This window comes from Peromyscus californicus, unplaced genomic scaffold (assembly GCF_007827085.1).
Source record: "Peromyscus californicus insignis strain IS unplaced genomic scaffold, ASM782708v3 Scaffold_11__1_contigs__length_118956290, whole genome shotgun sequence".
NCBI classification, from domain to species: domain Eukaryota; kingdom Metazoa; phylum Chordata; class Mammalia; order Rodentia; family Cricetidae; genus Peromyscus; species Peromyscus californicus.
The window spans coordinates 19,680,291-19,702,618 of NW_026294402.1; the positions used below are offsets into that span (position 1 = coordinate 19,680,291).

Here is a 22,328-nt window from a genome sequence, read left to right on the forward strand (position 1 = left end):
ATTAATTTGGCTGATGTTAACTCTCTAAATGTTCTTGTGACTCTAGAAGAGTCCAACAGCATCCATCCCATGGCACTAACACAGAGGGATCTACCTGCACTCTGTATGACTCATGCACAAGCATGTCAAGATAAACTTTTTAGAGCCAATTTCCATGCCACTGTTGGGTTACACCAGTAAATGGGCATAAGTGAAATCAATGCTCACGGCAGGAGAGATGAACCTTTTTTGAAGAAAGCAGAGACTGTGAGATGCCTGCACTTGCTTTGCCCACGATACTTTTTTGTTGTTGTTGTTACAAGAAGCATTGACTTCCCTTATAAAGCTTGCCTGTTTTCTCCAAGACCAACAAATAACTAGTTTTTGTTAACCGATGCTAGATACAGTATTTCCTGGGCAAGAGCTTAGAGGCAAGGAGAGAGTGGGACTGCTCTGAAGTCGAAAATACTCAGCAGCTTGTTAGCAGCAGCATCGGGCTTGTGTCAGTAAACTATCCCACCCTCCCAATGACAAGGTTCTCTCCTTGTTAGAGTCCCAGGGAAGGGAGCACTGGGGAGCACTCACGGCTCAGTGGCAGGACTGCAGGTTTTGATGCCTGCCTTACTTCACTTCACTGTCCATCTTCCAGCAAAGAGAAAAAGCTCATGGCTAGCAACCAAGAGCTGAAGCAGCGTATTGTGCTCCACGTAGGAACAAAGCCCAGGACTGCAGGTCTAGCTCAGAGGGCAGAGTTTGCTGTGCATGCTGTGAACCTGGCTGCCCGAGGAGATGAGTAGCTGTGGCAGAAATGAATTTTACTCACCTGGAGGTTACAAATGAGACTGTTTGAGACTTTGGAACAGAAAGAATGTGTAGGAAGGATTGTCCCCTTAGGTCTTGATGGTTTAATTAGAAGACTCTTTTTTATCTTAACTTATTATGAAAAGGGGAGACAATGCAGAGGGCTACACTGTGATATTTCTGTTTTGTCAGGTAAGAGAGATTCTGGCTTTTTAAAAATCTACTTTTTCTTACTATCACAAGAAATACAAAACTTTAATTTTTTAAAATCATCATACAGAAATTGTCCATATAAATGGGTTCATCGTGGTATTTCCTTACATGTGTACAGTGTGCAATCGGGAAATCCCACCTCCCTTTGCCTCTGGTCTTGTCTGCCTCCACCCAACCTACTGTCCATAGCTTACATGTATGTCAGTCTGTGTCTGCCTTATTTCATGTAACATAACATGTTACCATGCCATTCCATTTTCTACAAATGGCAGGCCTTCATTCTTTATGAATGAATAATAGTCTCCCTGGGCATTTGTACCACATTTCCTTTATTTATCTGTTGATGATACCCAGGTTGATTACACATTGTGGCTATTATGATTGATGCTATAATAAACAAGGTCACATAACTATCTCCTTGATATATTGATTTCATTTATTTTGGATATACTAGATACAGGCAGTTATATAAGATGGTAGGTGGATTTTTGGTTTTTCTGAGGAATTCCATAATACCTGTCCTAACTTACATTGTTGCCAGCAGTGTGTAGAACTCTGCTCCACATCCTCACTAGCCCTTGTTCATTTTTGTGACTTTCATGGTATGCCTATTGTTTGTTTGTTTTGATAGTGGCCATGCTAACTAGGATGAGCATACATCTCATTATATACATCATATAGTTTTGATTTGCATTTCCCCAACAGTTAATGTTAAGCAGTTTTTTTTATTTGTTGGCCATTTTTACTCCTTTTGAGAACTGTCTATTGACATCCTTTGACCATTTTAAAGTTACACTACTTAGTTTTTGCTGTTACACTTTTTAGTCCCCCATATATCCTGGATATGCTCTTGCTCATGAGTGTGTGGTCCTCACTTCTCCAACCCAAGGCTGTCTTTGCACTCTGACGACTGGCTTCATTCCTCTGCTGAAGGCTGTGACTCTGATGCATCACCGTCTCTATTTTCACTATTTTTTGTGTGTTTCGAGCTACCCAACAGCATAGTAGCATGCTATGTTACATGAAATAAGGCAGACACAGAATGACATACATGCAAGCTGTAGACAGTAGGTTAGGCAGGCAACAGACGAGAGGAGAGGCAAAGAAGGGGGGATTTCCTGATTGCACACTGTATACATGTAATGAAATGAACTACGATGAACCTGTTTATATGGACAATTGCTGTATGGCGATAAGAGAAGTTTAAAGCTTTGTATTTCTTGTGATAGTAAGAAAAGGGAGATTAAGAAGAGCTAGAGTCTCCCTTACCTGACAAAACAGAAATGTCACAGTTTAGCCCTCTGCTTTGCCTCTCTTTTTCATAACACAACTTGAGACTGGGTGTGACAAGTGGATGATCAACTGCCAACATTTGCCTAAGGAGCGAGAATTAGGAAAACTATAGATTTATTGCCTCAACCAAGCTTCCTGTCTCCTGATGCTATGCAGATCCAATGTTTTGAAATATCTCTCCTGTGTTTCCTTCCCATTGTCTCACAGTCTTGGTTCTTATTAAGATCTTTGACAGATTTGAGTAGGTTTTGTAGAGAGTCAGGTCATACATAGGGGATCAATTTTTAATCTCCTGCATGTGGATATTGAGCTTTTGGAGTGCTCTCTATTCAGGAGGCTCTCCTTTGTTCACGGTGTTTCTGGTGTCTTTCCCAAAATTAGCTGGCTGAGGTGCGCTTCCGCCTCTGAGATCTTTGATCTGTTCTGTGGGTTTCTGTGTCTATTACATGCCAGAGCCTGCTGTTTGGCTCCCCTGGCTCATGGAATTCCTTTAAATCAGTTATTGTGGTTCCTCAGCTTTGTCCCTTTGTGTTCCGGATTGCTTCAGCTACTTGGGGTCTTTTGTGCTTCCATGTGAATTGTAGGATTATTTAGAAAAATAATGTTTTGTATTAAAATGTTTGTTATTTTCTTATCAGTTCTTCAGAATCATATCATGTTTTGGCAGGGAGTACATTCCTCCTAGACTCACAGCTTCTGTTTTTTTCTGAAGGCCTCAGCGAGGAATAAGGCATCAAAGGCATGCATCCCAGGGAGACTTAGTCACTAAGGGTGGGTGGTTTGAGTCATTATTCACAGCCTTGCTACACTGTCCTCTGAATTATCTCTGGACTCTGCTTCTTCAAGCTGGCTTGTATCTCACAGCATTCTCCTGGGGAGCGTGTGATAAAGGGAAACAATGGAAAAGCAAATCCCTCTGCAAAATTACACTAGTTTCAAATGTCTTGGTGTACTTTGTCTTATTTAGTTCTTAAGACAACATTATTATTCTCCTGTATCAGAAAAGGACAATAGGGCCCGTAGAGGTCAACCAGCTAGCCTGAGACCATGCAGATCTTAGAAGCAGATCCTAGTTCCCCTCTTTTCCAAACCTGCTTACTGGGGTGGTATGCAGACTTCAGATGCAGGGAGTTGAGATCATGCCCTGACTCCACTAACTCTGCACCTCTGACATGGTCCTTGTGTTCAGTTCTGTGTCTTCATCTCCAAATTGGAGAGAAGTAATAACTTTTTTTTCACAAATTATAGGACTACAAGGATGAAACCAGTCAGTCGGTATATTTTAGGTAGTCAGGTCTGTAGTTCACATCTGCTGCACCAGCATGTCCCAGAGCACTGCATTCAACCCACAGTGGGGCATTGAAAAATTTCAGAAACGGTGATAATAGTTGATATTTGTCATTCAATGATGGAGTGTTAACTGAGTCTACTTTAGGAACAAATGCTGCATGTTTTGGGAGGTGGGACCCCCTCACCATGCTAGGCTGATATTCAGCATGGAACAGGAAGTAGTATCCAGTCTGCTCCAATGGCTCCAGAACCAGCAGGTACACACAGTTCATTTTCTCTTAAAAAAAAAAAAAGACTATTTTTAGGTTTTAATTATTGAGATAAGGTCTTACTATGTGTCCAAGGTTTACCTTATACTTGTGATCCTCCTATCTCAGCCTCCTGAGTGCTGGAGTTTCAAGACTATACCACCATACCTAGTCTTTCACTTATTTTTTTTACTCTCAAAGAGTTAATGAATTATCATGACACAAACATACATTATGCTGATCTAACTAGTGGGCAAGTGAATATGATGTATATTTTTTCTAGATATAACATAAAAAATAGTCACTGTAGACGTCATGAAATGATAAATTTAGAATATTTAGTGTGAGGGCAGTTCCAGGATGTAGTCAGGCCACAGATATTAGTGTTCTCATCAACGCTCGCATTGGAGTATGTCTTATGTAAGTAAGGCTAGCCAGGTTTAAGTGTTTGCATGGCTCCTGCTTGTGTCTGGGAACTCCCTAAATACTCACCAGGAAGGGAAGGGCAATGCTTAAGTGGAGAGGGCTGCCGTGTGATTAGTTCTAAATAATTTGGCTAACCTAGTGAGTCACCTGAACAAGAGAGAGACAGAGAGACAGACACAGACACACACACAGACAGAGACAGACAGACAGACAGAGAGAGAGAGAGAAAGAGAGAGAGAGAGAGAGAGAGAGAGAGAGAGAGAGAGAGAGAGAGAAACAGAGACAGAGACAGAGTGACAGAAAGGCAGACAGACTTATTTAGGTCTATATTTCATGTCACTAGCCTCTCTACAATGCCCTTTGTTAAGGGCTTGCTCTAACAAATACTTTCTGATCCCTGGCACAGTGCTGAGACACCTCCACCAGTTCTCAAGCACACCCCCTCCACTTGCCCAGTTAGCCTCTTATGATCTCACTCTCCTAAGTCACCTGGCTTCTCTGCCTGGTGCAGTTGCCTTCCTCTGGGTGTGACTGCCACCAACAACACTTTGCAAACAGTTTTAGCTCAATTTTCTGCTGGAGACTGAGGCAATCTGCACAGAGGACCCCACAGCATCATGTGCTATCATTATTACTAACCTAAACTTTTTGGTTATTGATCACATCTTTCTTCTGGGTAGTGAGGACATAAGCATATCTGGTTTCCAGAATTGTTATAAGGGTCAAGGGGCATGCTGAATGTAAAGTTCCTACCCAAGCCCAGAGGCTTTATTGTTATAAAGGGATTCCTTCAATCAACTAGGACAACAGGGACCTAGAGCCTGTGGTAGACAGAAAGGCCTGCAAGGATGTTCACACCCTGTGCCTGTGTGATGTTAATATGATACCATTCGTGAAAAAGGGTTTTTTAGAGTGTGATTGTCATTGCAGACATTGAAATGGAGATTTCTTAGGAGGGTTCAATCTAATCACATGACACCTTATAAACAGCATCTGGCTGAAAGAGATTGGCAGGACCATGTATAGGTATAGGCAGGAGAGCAGCCTTGAGCTACTGACCCTGTTCCTAGTTGACAGCAATAAGAGACTGGGGACTGATTTCTACAGTGGCTAGGAACAGAATGTGGCCACGAATCTAGGTTAACTTTGGGGCAGACTCACCCCAGAGTCTGCAGGAAGACACAAGCATGTGTACCCAGCCTTGTGGGCTCAGAGCAGAGAACACCGTGTGCAGTCCACTGACTCACACAAGGAAGGGATAATCCATTTAGTAGTTTCAAGATGGGCAAATCTGTGGCAATTTGTTACTGCAGCAATAAGAAATGAACACAGAGTTGTATCCTGGACTGTGTCTCAGTAGGAAACAACTCTCCAGGAAAAGCAGATTCCAAATCCCCATCAAATGTTTTCCCTCAAAGTCTGTGGTAAGATAAGACCCTTGCACCAGCAGTGCTATGGTTTGAATAGAAAGCATCACCCACAGGCAAGCCCTTGTTCCCTGACTGTTATGCTGTTTGGGGAGGCTGTGGAACCTTTAAGGAGTGGATCCTTGATGGCAGAAGTGGGTCACCGAAGGTGGGCTTTGAAAATTATATCCCTCTGTTTCTAGTTTCTCTCTCTGTTTCTGATCCTCCACTACATGAACAGTAACCACCTCAAATTCCCTTCACATGGACTTGGTCACACGTTCCCCACTGTGGCAAACTACAACCCTTGGAAGTTCTGAACCAAAGTAAAGCTTCCTTCTCTCAAACTGTTTCTGTTGGTTATTGTCCTTACAATGGCACAGAAATAACCACCACCAGAGCCATTAGTCATAGCTGTGAAGGATGCAGGGCTCTCAGACAATGACTGTGTCTTCCATAGTGCTGAGGCTGTAGCCTGGAGAACTGTGAGGCTTGGATACCAGGGATGAAGCAAGAAGAAACCAAGGAGAAGACTTGTTTTCTGGTGGAACTCAGCCAGAGGCCAACATTTTATGTTTTATGTTGATGCTAAGCAGGCTGGAGTTGATCTAACAAGACTTGCTCTGCATGTCTGTGGTGTTACAGAAGCCCTTCTTATCATGGGGGACACATTCCAAGGCTTTCCAGTGCATGCCAGAGCAACTATAGGACTGATAGAGAAGTCCACAAAAATTAACTGTGGTCTGACTTCATGAGGCTCATACTGGACACAGATTGGACACTATCCAAATGATTTACACCTAATCACAGGCTGCCTTCCTGGATGATGATATACTGGTGATGTAATAAAGGAGTTTCCCTGTGCCTCTATCATTCAGCAGACCACAGACTCACTAAGGAAGATGATATACAGGTAATTTCCCCCTCACTGCCTCAGAGAAAGTACTGTGTATGTCCTGCATGAGGGGTCTCTAATCATCCTGAAGGTTGAACTACAGAGTGGGACAGAGTTCTGTCTACGTTTTAAAAAGTCTACAGAAATACCTGATGATAGGAGTGCACTGCATGCTAACTATGTGCCTTAAATATTAAAGTAAGTAACTGAAGCAAAGAGAAATAAGTGCAGTTAATTTCAATAGTAAATTCGCTTACCCAAGGCTCTAAAGTATTAAGATGAATAACGTGAAAATCTTAAGGAACTTTTTATATTATTTTTTCTTATCAAGTTTTTCTATACTAAAAGCACTAAATCTGGGTGAGCTATCTTTTTAAAGTTATTGTCCTTGAAGTATGAAGCCCGTCGGCTATGAAGACAGTGTGGCAACTTCACAGTATAAACATCAACCTCCAAGGACTTGGTATCAGGACACTGGTGACTAAGTCTCAGGTGATGGGGGGACAAAGCTGCTGCCCATTCTTGGACGAATCATTGGTGAAGAGCAACCCACAGCAGAGCATTGCTTAACAGGAGACCACGTGACTGTATATCATAGAGAAATAAAATCCTCTCCCTATTCTCCAAGCCAAACAACCCCCTGTTTACAAATGGGAACTTGGTCCTGCAGAGTATGTTGTTGAGAAAATAACAGAGGTGTGACTTATTTCACTGTAGATGTGAGGGAGTGATTTGTCTGTTAGGTGTGTAGGAGAAGTCCATGCTGCCCCGAGAAAGCAAAAATGGGACTCAACAGAGACTAGATATTAAGAAGATCCACATGAAGTAATGCATACCTGCAGACTTGAGAGATGTGGAAGGGGCAGCTATCAGAATAGATCATGGATAAAATACGTTCCACATAGGTAGCAGAGTTGAGGCACAAGCCTAGGGGGTAGAAAAGAGGATCGTGTGTGCCAGAAACAGCAAGAAATCCAGCCAAGGTAATTAGGAGGAAAAGGTGCTGAAACCAAAGTGCAGTGTTGGAGCAGAACCAGATCCCTTGTGCATACAGATATGTTAAGGGACTCAGACTTTACCCCAAATACAGCAGGATAATATCTATGGTCAGCGAACGAACACTGTGACCATGTGTGAGAGGAAGATGTTCACTTAGATTCTGTGTACAGGAGCAAGGGGTAGGAAGTATCCAGAGAGTGAGACTAATAGGGCCTGGTTACAAGAACAATAAAAAAAGGCTGTTTTGAGATCCATCATGAAGGTAAAACCCATAGGACTTAGGAATGCATTTGATGTGAGAAGAGATGTGAAGGAAATTCCAAGTTTGTGATTTTCACCATGTCCTAAAAGTAGAGAATCCAAAAAGAGAAGTAGGTACAGAGAGGATTGTGATTCTTTGGTTCTTTGTGCATTTAAACAGAGCCTAATAGTCCCAAGTACATGTGTAAGCTTCTAATTTTGTATTTTTACCTCTGTACCTTCAGCATATAGCCCAAACATAATTTGATATGAATTGCATTCCATTTTTTTTTCTTGCTGTGTCAAATGGAAGTACCATATCTCCCATGACCTATTATGGTGAATTTGCCATCTTCATGTCTTGCCATACATCACACTTACCAAGTGCATCTGCTTCATGGACATCTCTCATCTCTCAGTGCACCAGGCTCTCCTGTGATATCCAGAGGTACAGATTTGTTCATCAGTTTGGCCCCATCCCTGTAGCCCACGTAAAACATCTTAAAGATCATTCCTCTTCCAAGCGTTCCAAAGTTCCTTGGCAGCATTATCTATAGAATCCTATAATGTCTCATTCAAGCATCATTAATACATCACTTATCATGAGTCAGTATCAGTTGTGAGTGACTCTCCATGTTAGACTGTGGGATCTTGAAAACAGGGACTGTGTCAGATTATCTGTCTCAAACATTAGTACCTTGTATTAAAATTTATCAAGTCAGTCACTGAGGACTATACCCAAGGGGAGGAATGATAATAAAATGGCAGAGCTCATAGAAAAGTAAGAACTCCAGGACACTTGAAGCCAACCGGAGAGAATTGAGGGATATTTAACAGCCTAAACTTGATCTTTGAACTCAACTATCCCACTCCAAGAAATCTACTTTGAAAATCAACTTAAAAATATGGAAAAGTATATTGATTATGAGTTGTAGTGTTACATGAAAAGTAAATTTTCATCAGGGAGAGGCTGGAGCATATTCACAAAAGGACCAGGATGCATCTATGAAATAGGAGGTTATTTCTGAGAACCAGCACAAATGGTTCTTAGGATACTCTTTAAAGGGAAATGTTATAGGGGGTGCTTGCTGTGTTAATTTTTGTGCAGGAAACCAGGCAGCGGTAGTGTACGCCTTTAGTCCCAGTACTCGGGAGGCAGAACCAGGTGGATCTCTGTGAGTTCCAGGCCAGCCTGGTCTACAGAGCAAGATCTAGGACAGGCACCAAAACTACACAGAGAAATCCTGTCTTGAAAAACAAAACAAAAAAAAGTGCAGGAAAGAAAAGGAATAAACATACTAATGATTTTAAGAAAAATAATTAAATCTGTGTTTTTATTTGCCAAATAAAACAGAAATGATGAACTTGAAACATAAAAATGGTTATTTTTAGAAGTAATTTGATAATGTGTTTTCTGATATTCTGACCTTCAAATAATAAGCCCATTTTTCTTATATTTAAAAGAAAATTAAGTGTAAGGAAAAAACAATGTATAAAGCTGAATGCAAGCAGAAATGAACACACACACACACAAACATATATGGATTTATATATTTAATTAATAACAAGAGAGTTCATGGAAGGAACTGTTTCAAGCAAGCTGTGGACCAGAACTCTGACTGTCCAGTTATCATACCCTGTACAATATTGCTGCATTTTGGGGCTGAGTGCCTCCAAATGTCCAAATGCAAAAGCTTAGTCTCCAATTCTAGGCTTGTGAACCAACCCTCATCTAGTAGCTGGAGACCTGCAAGAGTTCCTTAGGTCCTGAGGATGTGCTTTCAGGTGGATTGTAGAACTTCAGTCTCTTCATCTTCTCCTTATGCCAGTTGCTGTGGTGAGTGGCTTGGCTGTTCCATGTTCCTGTCAGGATGAGTTGTCTCATCTCAAGTTCAAAGCAACAGGACCAACTGACCATGGACTGAAATCTCCAAAACATCATGGGCTCAAATAAACAAACAAGCGAACACATTAGTGCTTTTAGAGAAGAAACTCTCAGTGTAAAAGTTACACTAGTAAAAATTATACAAAAAAGTGTGATGGAAAACTAGTAGCTAGTTATAATGCTTATTTTCTTCCTGCAACGTCAACAGAACCTGGAAGCTATGGCATCCTACCCTTAGTGATGTCACCTTCCCCTGACCGCCACATAAAAAATGGCTGAAGTAGAAAGGAAAGACAGACATACTTCTATTCACAATGTTATCTAGTAAGAAATGGAGATGGGATGATGAAATCATACAATCTCTGCTTTTCACCACTCAGTATAAAATCAATGAAACAAGTTTTCTGAATGAATGTAAAAACGTAAGGCGAGTCCGTGTCATAGAACGCCTTCCTTCCTAATGTGTAGCATGATTGTCTTTACTGAGTGAAAGAGGGAGAGTCATCATTATAATGGAGAGATGTGGTTGCACCCATCTTAGAATGTTTGAAGTTAGCAAGAATCATTTACCACCTGATAGGACAGGACTCTTAACGTAATTCTCTATTATAGGTTTAGCATCAGCCATGACTAGTCTTACCCATATTGTCTAACATATCAACCTTCTAAAACCACTTTCCAATTTAAAGGACATATAAGCACAGAAATAATGCTGTAATAAAATAACCGGACAAATAAAGAACTTTGGGGAATGCTCTGCAAGATAACTGAACTGCACTCATTGAACAGCTGCAATGTGATTAGGAGGAAAGGTGTGGGACTTTAAAGCTAAAGAACAAAGAGCATTTATAGCCTTAGGGAGGAAATCCGCTGGCCTTAAATGGGAGATTCAGCCTAGAAGTTTCATCATAGATTCTGGGATCAGCAGAGTAGCAGGATCTCAGGCTGAAGAAGCCCAGAGAGCAAACATTAGGTCAAATTCAAAGCTGTGAGTGGTCTCTGGAAATGAACATTCTGGGCACATAGGAAGAGTGTCTGAAAGCTGAATCCAGGGTATTCCTGATACCTCTTAGAGAAGGACTAAACAGTCAGCCACAAATAACTTCTGTCTGCAGTATACACAAGGGAAAGAGGACAAGCAAAGATGTTCTCTGTGCCTACAAAAGCTCCCCTACAGTGCTTCCTCACAATCCACCAGCAACGTGCCCCCCTACCTCACAGAACGAAACAGATACAGCATGAATATTGTGTTTTCCCTTTGTTCTGGACAGCATATATGAGCAAATATTTAAACATACCTAGCTGTGTCTACCCCAAACATTAATACAAGAAAAATAAACACGCTATCTCATCATGAGTATTAAATCTACAAAACCAATGAAAACTTGCAAAATTTCCCAACAAAAAGAAATAAATTTTAAAAGTCCCACAAAAATGAAAGTCAATGGATGATAGATGATAGCAATTGTGTTTATAATTCTCAGAATCAGGGGAAACTTGTTTTTATGAAAAAGAAATAAAATACATGAAGAGCAGTTATCTACAGATGATTGGCAGAATGACATTGAAAGGTAATGGTGGCTACAGATGGTTAATTATGTTTTTATACTGAAATTTGTAATTGGACAAAAATATTAAGACATTATCCCAAACTGGGAGATAAAGAATCATGAAGACTATAGTAAATAAATTTTTTTAAAGACACAGATGAGAGTGATTTGGGATAGACTAAAACAGGAAGACTTCTCCCACATCGAAGATTGTCATGGCAGATTCTGTCTGATGTTTCTGCCTTGAGACTCAAGAGTCTTTGAAGTCTTGCAACTTTAGAGAAGGGCTTGGTCTGTAAAGTGTGTCTACTTTTGATCAACTTCAGTTCTTTGCACAATAACAGCAATACACCCCCTCATTCCATCCCGGGCCCCATGACAGAGGACTCAATACATGCTCCTGCAGTAATTTCCACAATGCCTGTAGCATCATGTTGGAAACAAGTACTCTGAACACCAGAGATCCACTGATGGATGCTCTGCTTGGAGAGGTGTACAGAGAAGTGTGTGTGCCCACTGCTGTGCCTCCTCAGTGGGTATAAGCCCTGCTCTCCAGTTTAAAGTGATTTACAGGGGACCAAGAAACCCAGTGCCCTCTTTTTTTGTAGTAATCTCTTCAATTTTGTTTTTTTTTTCCATTCTTAGAAACCAGACATTAAATACTTACATATTTTAAAAACCACAAGTTTATAAGGAGAAAATTAGAAAGTGCTCATGCATTCCCAGGAAAGATTTCAGAAGACTTAAATTTACACTTAAGGCTAATCTCTAATTAGTAGTCAGCCTTCAAAAATTACTGAAAGAGTAATTAACAACAGCCACAGCAAAACAAAAAACAAAAAACAAAAACAAAAATCAACGATAAAGTAGAAAGGGGGAGAATATGATTTCTGTAGTCATAGAATTATTAGATTTAGGGATCCCAATGTAAAAATAGACAAAGTATGCAAAGGCACATATGATCAAATTGTGGAACACTCAACATAAAAAGTGAATGAAGAGACACAGTTCCTGACAAAAACTTTATGGAGGACCTATTGGGGAAAAGTTTTAGAAAACTGTTAAAACCATGCAAAGAACTAATGGAAGATATGGAGAAAAAAGAAGAACAATTCATGACCAAACTGGAGCCCCTAATAAAATAATAAACTTGAGATGAAAACAAGTACCTCAGAGCCAGAAAGTACAAGAGCTGAAAAATTTTAAATTATAGAATGATTTAAAAGCAGAAGAAGGAATCATTAAATTTGAAGAGAAGATATAGAAACCACCCAATCAAATAAACAAGGAGAAATCGAAGGGAAAGGAAAAGAGCCAAAGAGATAGGAGTATCTTCAAGAGGACAATATAGGTTTTAGATTTCCTGAGTCACAGCCCCATCATAGCTAGAAGACGCCATTTTTCCGCAGATGTCCTGACCCTCTGGTTCCTACTGTCTCCTACCCCTTCTTTTACAGCGTTCCCTTGGGTAGGGGAGTTTGTTGTAAGTGCATTATTTGAGGTTGGGAATGCCACACTTTTTGCTCTCTGTGTTTTAGCCTATTACAGATTTCTCTAATAGTTTCTGTCGACTGGAAAAAGAAGCTTCTTTAATGAAAAATGAGAGTTACATTTATCTGTTAGTATAAAAATAAATATTTAGAATGAAGAGAGACATTGTACTGGTTTAAGTCAGGGCAGCTATAGTTTCTCTTCTAGGGTCCATGACCTCATCAACCACTGGTTGTGGTAGGTGATTAGCATTACAGTACCAGACATGAAATCCCTCCTATTGTGTGGACCCCAAGTCCAATTAGACAGCTCTTAGTTACCAAGATATAAATGCCACTCTAACACCATTGGGGATATGCTGGTAGGCTGGTAATTGTTATGTCCCATAGACTTTACAGGTAGGTAGGATTGTTAATTATTTTTCTCCCTAGTCAGCTTGCATATAAATCTATGGGAGTTAGTCCTCAAAGAGGAGGCTTCTAAGTCAGTTCCAACTCAATTCCTCTAATTCTCTGTCTGAAATGTGCAGTGTCTCAAGCAACAGGGTGTTACCTTCATGTTCCTGGAGGAAACCATCCAAGTCTTCAAGGCACTTCTATATTTCTACCCCAATAAATAGAAAGTAGGTCTTGAGAAGACACTGTGTATTCATGATTATAGCACATCATTCATGATGGTTCAAACACGTAAGCAACCCACATGTCTGTCCATACAGGAATAAATAAAATAAACAACATAGTGACATCTTCTTTTTCAATTGTTACTGTTTTATATACACAGCTACAACATGCTGAGTCTGGTCCTGTGTTACTTTCATGACAGGGAGGGGAGGCCTGGGAGGAGTTGAAGAAGTAAAGAGAATGAAGGGAGATGATGCAATTGTATTTTATTTTAAAAATTAAAAAAAATAACAGTGTGTCAACAAGACCTAACAGATATTCTCTGAAGGCAACTCAATGATGGCATATAAATTTTAACAGTATATATATTTTTCTGCAGTGCACACAGGACATTTTTTTAGGATACAACATCTGTTAGGTCACAAATTAAAGTATCTTTCCCAAAGACAACACAATGAATATAGACACAGGTAAGAAAAGTAAAATTGTAAATTTACAAGTTTCGGATGTTAAATAACATGCTCCTACATAGCCATGTCTCAAAGAATAAATCACAAAGAACATCAGAAAACACTCAGAGATGAATGGCCATGAAAAGACAATACGTCAAAGTCTAGGGACAGAGCCAAGCAGCAGAAGAGGAAGCCTGTGCCAAGACAGTCTCGAGAAAGTAGCACAAAGCCAGAAGATTCATGCTTTCTGATCTTAACACTTCATAAAAATAACAATAATCCAAACTGTGTTGGTGTGGCATGAAAACAGACATGCAGACAATGAAATGGATCCCAGAAATACGATTTCTTCTCTTTGATCAAAAGATCTTTTTAAAAAGGTTGCCAAGTCTATTCAATTGGAAAAGAACTCTCTTCCCAACAATAGTGCGGGAAAGAGATCTGAGTGCTCAGGGATAGCCCTTGGTTCACAATCTGCACAAATGGATTTAATATCTGACATAACAAAACTTAGAATAAACATCAGAGCAAAGTTCCTCATCAGATTTGGAAAAGACGTTTTGACTGTGACACCAATGGCCCCAGCAACAAAATAAACATTAACACTTGGTGATAATTAAAGCTGGTATTCATTAGAATGTGGTGTCATCTGGGGAAAAAAAAAGGATGACAGATGACAGAAGACACTTAAGAAATATATATGGATAAAGTATAAGTAATCCAGAGTGTACAGAGAACTTCTAAAGTCACTAATAGTTTAGCAATTGGATTGAATACTGGGAAAGGGATCTGCATAGGCTATTTCCAAAAACAATGCAAAAATTTTTGATAAGCACATGAAAATATGTTTCAGCATCACTAATAATGACAATAAGCTATCATCTCATGCCCATTAGAATGTTTACTATAAAACAACACAAAACAGATATAACAAAGTGTAAAGAAGATCTGGAGAAATTGCCATCATGTGTACTGTAGTGGGACAACAAAAAGACTCATTTACTATGGAAAGCAATATGGTAGTTCCTCACACAATAATAAACAAAATTGCCATCCAATTCTACAAGGCACTTCTGTATTTATATCTGAATAAATAGAAAATAGGTCTTGGAAACACATTCGTGTACTCACGATTATAATGCATCATTCATTATGGCTCAAACACATAAGCAGATCATATATCTGTCCACACAGAAATAAATAAAATACGATGTAGTCATGCAATGGACTAGTTGTCAGCTTTTTAAAAAGGAAAGAAATCTTAACACATTCTACAGCAGGATGCTAAGTAAAATAGTCACTGATAGGCAGATGTTCTAAGTATTGACTTGGAGCAGTTAAGTCATAAAGACAAAAGAAAAATGTACTTATAAGGGCTGAAGGATGGTGAAATGGGAAATTCTCCTTTAATGGGTGGGGCTACATGCCCTGAACTTACCTAATATCAATGAACAATTCCCCTAGTAAGTTTTTCATTATGTATATTTTCACACATCAAAACAACGGGCAATGATGGATTCTCCAGAAAAAAAAAAAAAAACTGTTGGACAAATGAATAAAGTCTAGTAGTAGATAACTCTTGTAAGAGAAAGAAGACAGAGCAGGCAGTAAGTTATGTGAATGAATATTCTGATGTCATAATTTCTGGGTGTCACAGGAACATTTGATCACTACTCCTCTGGCAAGACTAGCCTTCTCTGGAAAGTAATAGAAGCAATCGTTTATTTGTCTCTACAGGAATCAGACTTAACCTATTTTGGATTTCAGTGGATTCTGCCTTTTCAGTGTGGGACTGAGTCAAGGAGTTTTCCAGTGGAAGAAGGAGATTCTTCAGTTGAGCTAGAATTGGGCTGAGCTCCAGTGCTGCCTATAGTGGGGAGGAGATTACACCTGACAGGCAACTCCAAAGATGCCCTGGAAGTCATTGTCCTATAACAATTCAAGTTCCCGTCATGGTCTATATGCACCCATCGTGGTCTATATGCACCCATCGTGGTCTATGCGCCTATTGTGGTCTATATGCACCCATCGTGGTCTATGCAACAATGAAGAAGTCACCTGCATAAAGCAGCAAGCAAATGCATCCCAAACAGCATCATTAAGTCTTCTCTATCAAGGGCTGACTGGGTCAAATGTAATGAACCAGTGTTGTGGGATAATCTTTTTGTACACTGTAAAGATGTGTCTCTGCCAAAGGCACCTTGTGATTGGTTTAATAAAAAGCTGAATGGCCAATAGTAGGCAGGAGAAAATAGGCACTCTGCAGGGGTGAGGGGCAGATATGGAGGGACTGGGAAGTTAGCAGGATTGGGGTGCATGATGTGCAATTCCCAAAGATCAATAAATAATTATGTTTAAAAAACAAAAGAATATGTTTCTGTTCTTAAGAAAAGAGCATCTGGATTGTGGGTTGCTGCCATTTCAGAAGTTGCAATTACAAGGAGAAGCAGTTTATCCCAGTTGAGAGGATAAAGAGAAATGGCGGGGATTACTAGATGCTTAAAGACAGGGTCCTCAGGAGCAGAGAAGAGCTCTCTCAGAAAAGGGCACTGACTGCCTGATGGTCCAGCTGTATAGCTTCAGCTTTGGGACCTCTCAAGGGACAGTTTGTAGAGCACACCCTCAGGCACAGGACAACTCTGCTGTCACAGCTATCCAGAAGAGGATACCATGGGGCTAATTTTAACCAAACTGGGTACCTACTATCATCAGCAGGGTGAGCATCATTGCCGGACTAAAGTTGAAATGTAAGGGAAAAGGATGCCAACAGGAAGTCCTTTCTCCCTTTTCCACCTGGCAGCTTCCTTCCATTTCCTTCTATTGGTTAAGCCCATGTGAATCACTGAGGAAGGGAAAGTCACTTCTACCGTCACCTAATCCTGGAGTCAAAGCTAGAAGGGTTATTTCAACCTGGGAGACATTAGCAAGAGCTCTATGTCAGGCCACAACTGTCAGGAGTAGCTGGAAACACTCTCAGTCTGCAGCTATGAGTGAGAAAGACTTGAGACCAAAGAAGAGGCGTGGGATAAAATCTGTGAGGTTGGGAGTGCAGGGTGTGATTCTAATGCTCCCTCCCAGTTTTCTGAGGCCGAGAGACCTTTGCCTTCCTGTACCATGTTTGGCTAACTCTATAGCTGTTGTGCCATTCCTGGTAACCCCTAACTCCTCTTCAGCTATGAATCTCCATGAACCCCATGAGTTTGGACTTCTGAATATTAACCCTGGGAACTTTCTCTGGTGAAAAAAAATGTATTTTGTGTACTTGTACTCTGACCTTCAAAATGATATTTCTCTCCAACAATAAAGTGACTAATCATAGCCCATCTTTGTATTACTCAATCCCACAAAATCTACATCAGCCTTAGAGAGCCCTGTTCATCCACTTACCTATCTGTCCACAAATTCACTTGATGATGCCTTGTGACACTGGACATAATTCTTAATGCTAAACACAGCAGCGAGGAAACAGATTGTGGGTCTGCTCTGTGCATTCCTGCTTCAGTGAGAGGAGGCAGCAGAGGCAGACAATACACAAGCCAGTGCAACAAGAAAGGGTCACAAAATAATGAGTCCTATAAAATTGAACAGAGAAATACGAGTAGATGAGAGTGAGGGAGTGTAGGGGTTAGTGTGTGATGGAAAGGGACTCTGAAAAATTCACAGTTGAACAGAGGTAAAAATGGCATCAGTCCTGAGAACAATTATGAAAAAAGCAATTAATTACAGGTCAAGGGAAAAGGAAAGGAAAAAAAGACTGAAGCAAAAGCATATCTGACATGTTCAATGACGAAACCGATCAGCCAGGAGAATTAAGAAGAAACTGGTTCTGGTGAGACAGACACTGGCACCAGAAACAACAATTCACATGGTGATCCCTAGCAAGAACCCAGTTCACCCTAAGTGAAACAAGAAGGCACTTATAGAGGATGAGCAGGAGGGAAAGAATATTTGATTTAAATGCAACAGATCAGCCTGGGTTTATATGGATTTTATAGTTTCTAAGAAGAAATCAATTAGAAGAGATACCATTTTACTACTAAGAAATAAGAAACAACTAAATCACAAACTCAGTGTCTTATATATGTTCTTGTTAAAAGAATTAATTTAATAGGTTTTCAGATATCACTCTTATACATGTATAACAGGAAACTGTACATGAACTTAATTGGTTGAAGTGTTGCCTAAGCTATCTTCATGATGAGTTGATTATCTCCTAAACAGTTTCAATTAAGTCTTTGGAAGAGACAGCATACTAACTGAGCACCCATTATGTGCTAAAAATCCAACAGATATACCACCTGGATTCACCAGGCTTCCAGTCCAAAGAAAAGAAAGGAAGGAGAAAGGAAGGAAAGAGAAGAACAAGGAATGCTGACATCGTGTCTATAAACATTGCCTCTCCCTAGAGCCATGCTTAAGTATGAACTTGAATGTCAGACAAAACGGGGTTTGACTCCTACTTACCACCATGTATCCTTGAATGCCTTTGGCTACAGATTTCCTTTGAATAAAAACTACCCTGCAACATTGCTTAGGGTGAAATAAAATGCTGTGTGTAAAACTCTACTTAGAAGGGTATTGGCTGCAATTCTGGAATCTGTGGTCACATGAGCATGTGTCTTTGTGTGCAGAAGTGTCTGACATGATCTCAAGTTATGTGGCACTGTGCCCACAGTGCCCCAGGCTTTTCTGACTGATTCATTATCTCAGTTACACTTGGGAGATCTAAGTAGGTGGTATGTGTGTGCAAATTTATTATGACAGTTTTGTGTCATGACAGTTAATTTGGTATCCTTTTCCATCAAAAGAAAGCAACATCTTGTTGCCCATTTGTAATGAAGATTGTTTTCATTTACCATTCTCTTTATTTGGCAGAAGTAAAAAAGTAAAGGATTGAAAGGAGTGTAACTGGAATTCAAAGATGCTGAAGGACACTGCTTAGTATCACCGTATCAAAAGTGGTGGTGAGGGACCACTGAGCTTGCTCTGTCTGTGAGCCCTCACTGTTACCCAGCGTTAAGTGAGTCACTCCAATAAACACTTCCCTAACATCCCTGGGAGTTTCAGGAGACTCCCAGTGCTCACAGGAGCACACTCCACAATCCTGCTGCTGGAAATGTCTGTGGTCTGGTCATCTTCCTGGCCATATACTTACAAGTAGTGTTAGACAACAGGCCATCTCTTATTTATACAAAAAAAAAATTCAACCCAAATCATTCTGGTCTTAAATGGTAAATTGTTGAAATATTCTAGGTAAAAACTTCTTCAAAGGGAACTGGGTAATCTACCTCCAGAATCAAGGTAGATTACCCACTTCCTTCCTTCCTTCCTTCCTTCCTTCCTTCCTTCCTTCCTTCCTTCCTTCCTTCCTTCCTTCCTTCCTTCCTTCCTTCTTTTCTTTCTTTCTTTCTTTCTTTCTTTCTTTCTTTCTTTCTTTTCTTTCTTTCTTTCTTTCTTTCTTTCTTTCTTTCTTTCCTTTCTTCTTTCTCCTTCCTTCCTTCCTCCTTTCTTCTTCTTCTTCTTCTTCTTCTTCTTCTTCTTCTTCTTCTTCTTCTTCTTCTTCTTCTTCCTCTCTCTCTCTCTGTCTCTCTCTGTCTCTGTCTCTCTCTCTCTCTCTCTTACTCCTCTGGGACTGATTAGAACTCTCATTTGCCATCTGGCTCATTTGTGTAAATCCTTAAACAACTATGTTTAGGAATTAGACCAAGTCCATCTTTCTATGTGTGTCTTCCACAGCATATGGCTATGAAAGGTTAGCCCTATGTTTTGGCACTGGAAGGATACTGGATCCAGACACCATCAACTTAAACAGGACTCTAGTGTCCCAGTGTGGCTTTATGTAAGCATAAAATTCCCTTTAATTCCTAGTCAATTTTAAATAGAGTTTGCATATGCATGTGCTATTGGACTTACTTTCTTGGGGGATTTTAGTCGTAACAAACATCTTGAAGGAGTGTGAACTTGGAGAATGGTGACAAATGCTTCATCATTCAAGACCCATTGCAGCAGCCAGTGAAGAGTCATGAGAGGAGCAGCAGCTTCACATCCAGGCAGCATATGGTCTTTAGCGACAACAGATACACTAATGCGGTCTATGTTTTATAAATTTCTAATTTCAAACTCTTCCAAGCAGCTCAAATTAATTTCCAGCATGTGTTGTTCCTTAGAACACATTTTGGAAAATAAGTTTTTGCACTTGAAGTTTTAACTGATGTATTCAACCAAATGTCAGCTGTGAAAAGAAATCCATTTCACTCACATTGTGGGAAATGTTGTTCTCTCTCAAGTATGTTTATTTTGTTCAAAAGTTCACCCATTCTGCATTCTACACAATTCCATCCATGACCTGGTCCTTGCTTTCTATTACCTTCCCCATGTTCAACTTCCCAATGAAAACAGTTAAGCTAAGGTGCGAAACACCTGCATACCATTCATTTACACTTGACTTCCACTCTCTCGAGTCTGTCCCCGTGCTTGTCAATAACAACAGCACAGAGATTTCTTTCAATCAAAGATATTATACTGTCTTGTACAATCACATCTTTCCATCATTTTCACATTCACTAGCTCATTTAATTTTCTCTCAAGCTATGGATTTACCTGGCCAATAATATTGTATTCATTTTCATAAATGTGGCAAAAGAAATTAAATAATTTTACAAAATAGCAGTTTTTTTAAGGATCAGTTCTCATACTACCTAATTCTTTTTTTTTTCATGTTTCCATAGCAAGTACTTTATTGACGGAGCTTTCTCCCCATTAAGGAATATACACTAATTTTTGAGTATTATAAATTAAATCATTATCTTATCATCAACATTATAAGTAATTTCCACAGACAATTTTTTATATTAGTATATCTTTATGATGAGATCAGTGACATTTATGATAGACAGTTAGCAAGTTTAAACGATTGAGGCCCTTAAATAATCTTGAATTTTAAAACTTTTGTCCAGTCATCAAAAATGTTTCTCTTAGAGACAAAGCCTGAACTGGTGTAAGAACTATTAGTACTTGGGGGTTTCTACACCTTGCAGTGGCTTCTGAGGAAAGTGTAGCCCAAGTGGGGAAGCAAAGTTTACTTCAAACCCATAGGTGTATAGGAAGCTACATATCTCGAAGCAGGTCCAGAAGTTGCTGAGGAACCAGGGTGGGAAACAGATCTGACCTTGGTTAAGGCTCACAGGTATATGAAAAGATCCATCAATCACAGGGAAAGATAGAAACCCAGGTAAAAGGTCCTAGTTGGCACAAAATAAACCCTCAGAGGAAGACTGTCGGCAGAGACTCCCGCCTTGCATGCCAGGCCGACAGAGGGAAGGAACACACACACCTTACCAGAACTTAGTCCTTCACTGAACGGTGCAAGTACCACCACTAAAAGGTCAAATGTGATTCAGATTTTTACAGTTAAAAAATACAAAAGAAAGACAGAAAACTTCAGCCAATGAACTAACTCCAAGACTTCACAAACAACATAAAAATCAAAGACAGCATGGTTCCTCCACAAATCAGTGACTCATCATAGTAACACTGTGGTAGTTTGACATAAAATGGCCCCCAAGGGGAGTGGCACGCTTAGGAGGAAGGAGGAAGCGTGTCACTGTGATGGCTGGCTTTAAGGTCTCTTTTTCTCAAGTTTTCCTCAGTGTGACAGTTGGTCAATTTGCCTGCAAGATGTAGCACTCTCAACCCCAGCACCACATCTGCCTCATACCACCATGCTCCCCTTCATAATCATAATGCACTGAACCTCTGAAACTATAAGCCACTCTCAATTAAAAGTTTTCTTTATAAGAGTTGCTGTGGTCATGGTGTCTCTTCACAGCAAGAGTAAACCCTTAGTAAAAACTAAGACAGACACATAATGAAAAATTGCAGAGAAGAACTACCAAAGAATTCAAAGGAATGGTTATAATTATGCTCAAACAATTCAAAGACATGAATAAACCACAAAGAACAAAAACAAAGAGATGAATGAAATAGAAGTCCTTCTAAGACATGAAAATAAAGGTAGAAATGCTGAAGAACATCCAGTCTGAAATGATATTGGAAATGAAAGGTCTAATAATCCAAATAAAATCCTCTATGGGAAGGCTCATCAATCTAATGGATCATGCTAAATCAGGAAGTCAAGAACAGAAGACAGATAGAGGAATTAGATCATGCATTGAGGACCAGTGATAGATTTGAAATGAGATATGAACAAACAGTTTAGGAGCTCTAAGATACCATGAAAGTCTCTAACTTTCAGATTGTAGGTACAGGAAGAAGGAGAAAACCATAGTGAAGGCATAGAGAATATTTCCAAGGAAAATTTCCAAACCTAGAGGTAGAGATATTCATCCAAGTACAATAAACCCAGCAGAACTCCAAATACACAGAACCAGAAAAAAAACCCTCTATGGCATATCATAATTAAAATATTAAAAACAAAGAATAAAGAGTATTAAAAGTGTCAAGAGAACAAAGTCAAGTCACTCATAAAGATAGGCCCAGCAAAATAAGACCTGATTGCTTAATAGAAACTCATGAAGTGA

The 22,328-nt window shown here is 39.8% G+C and overlaps 1 long non-coding RNA gene across 1 annotated transcript in view; it reads right to left on the bottom strand.

Annotated features, from left to right (window-relative positions):
- LOC128120751 (uncharacterized) overlaps nt 1–22,328 on the bottom strand; it is a 98,071-nt gene that overhangs the window by 70,449 nt on the left and 5,294 nt on the right. The gene's annotated exons all lie outside the window — the stretch shown is intronic.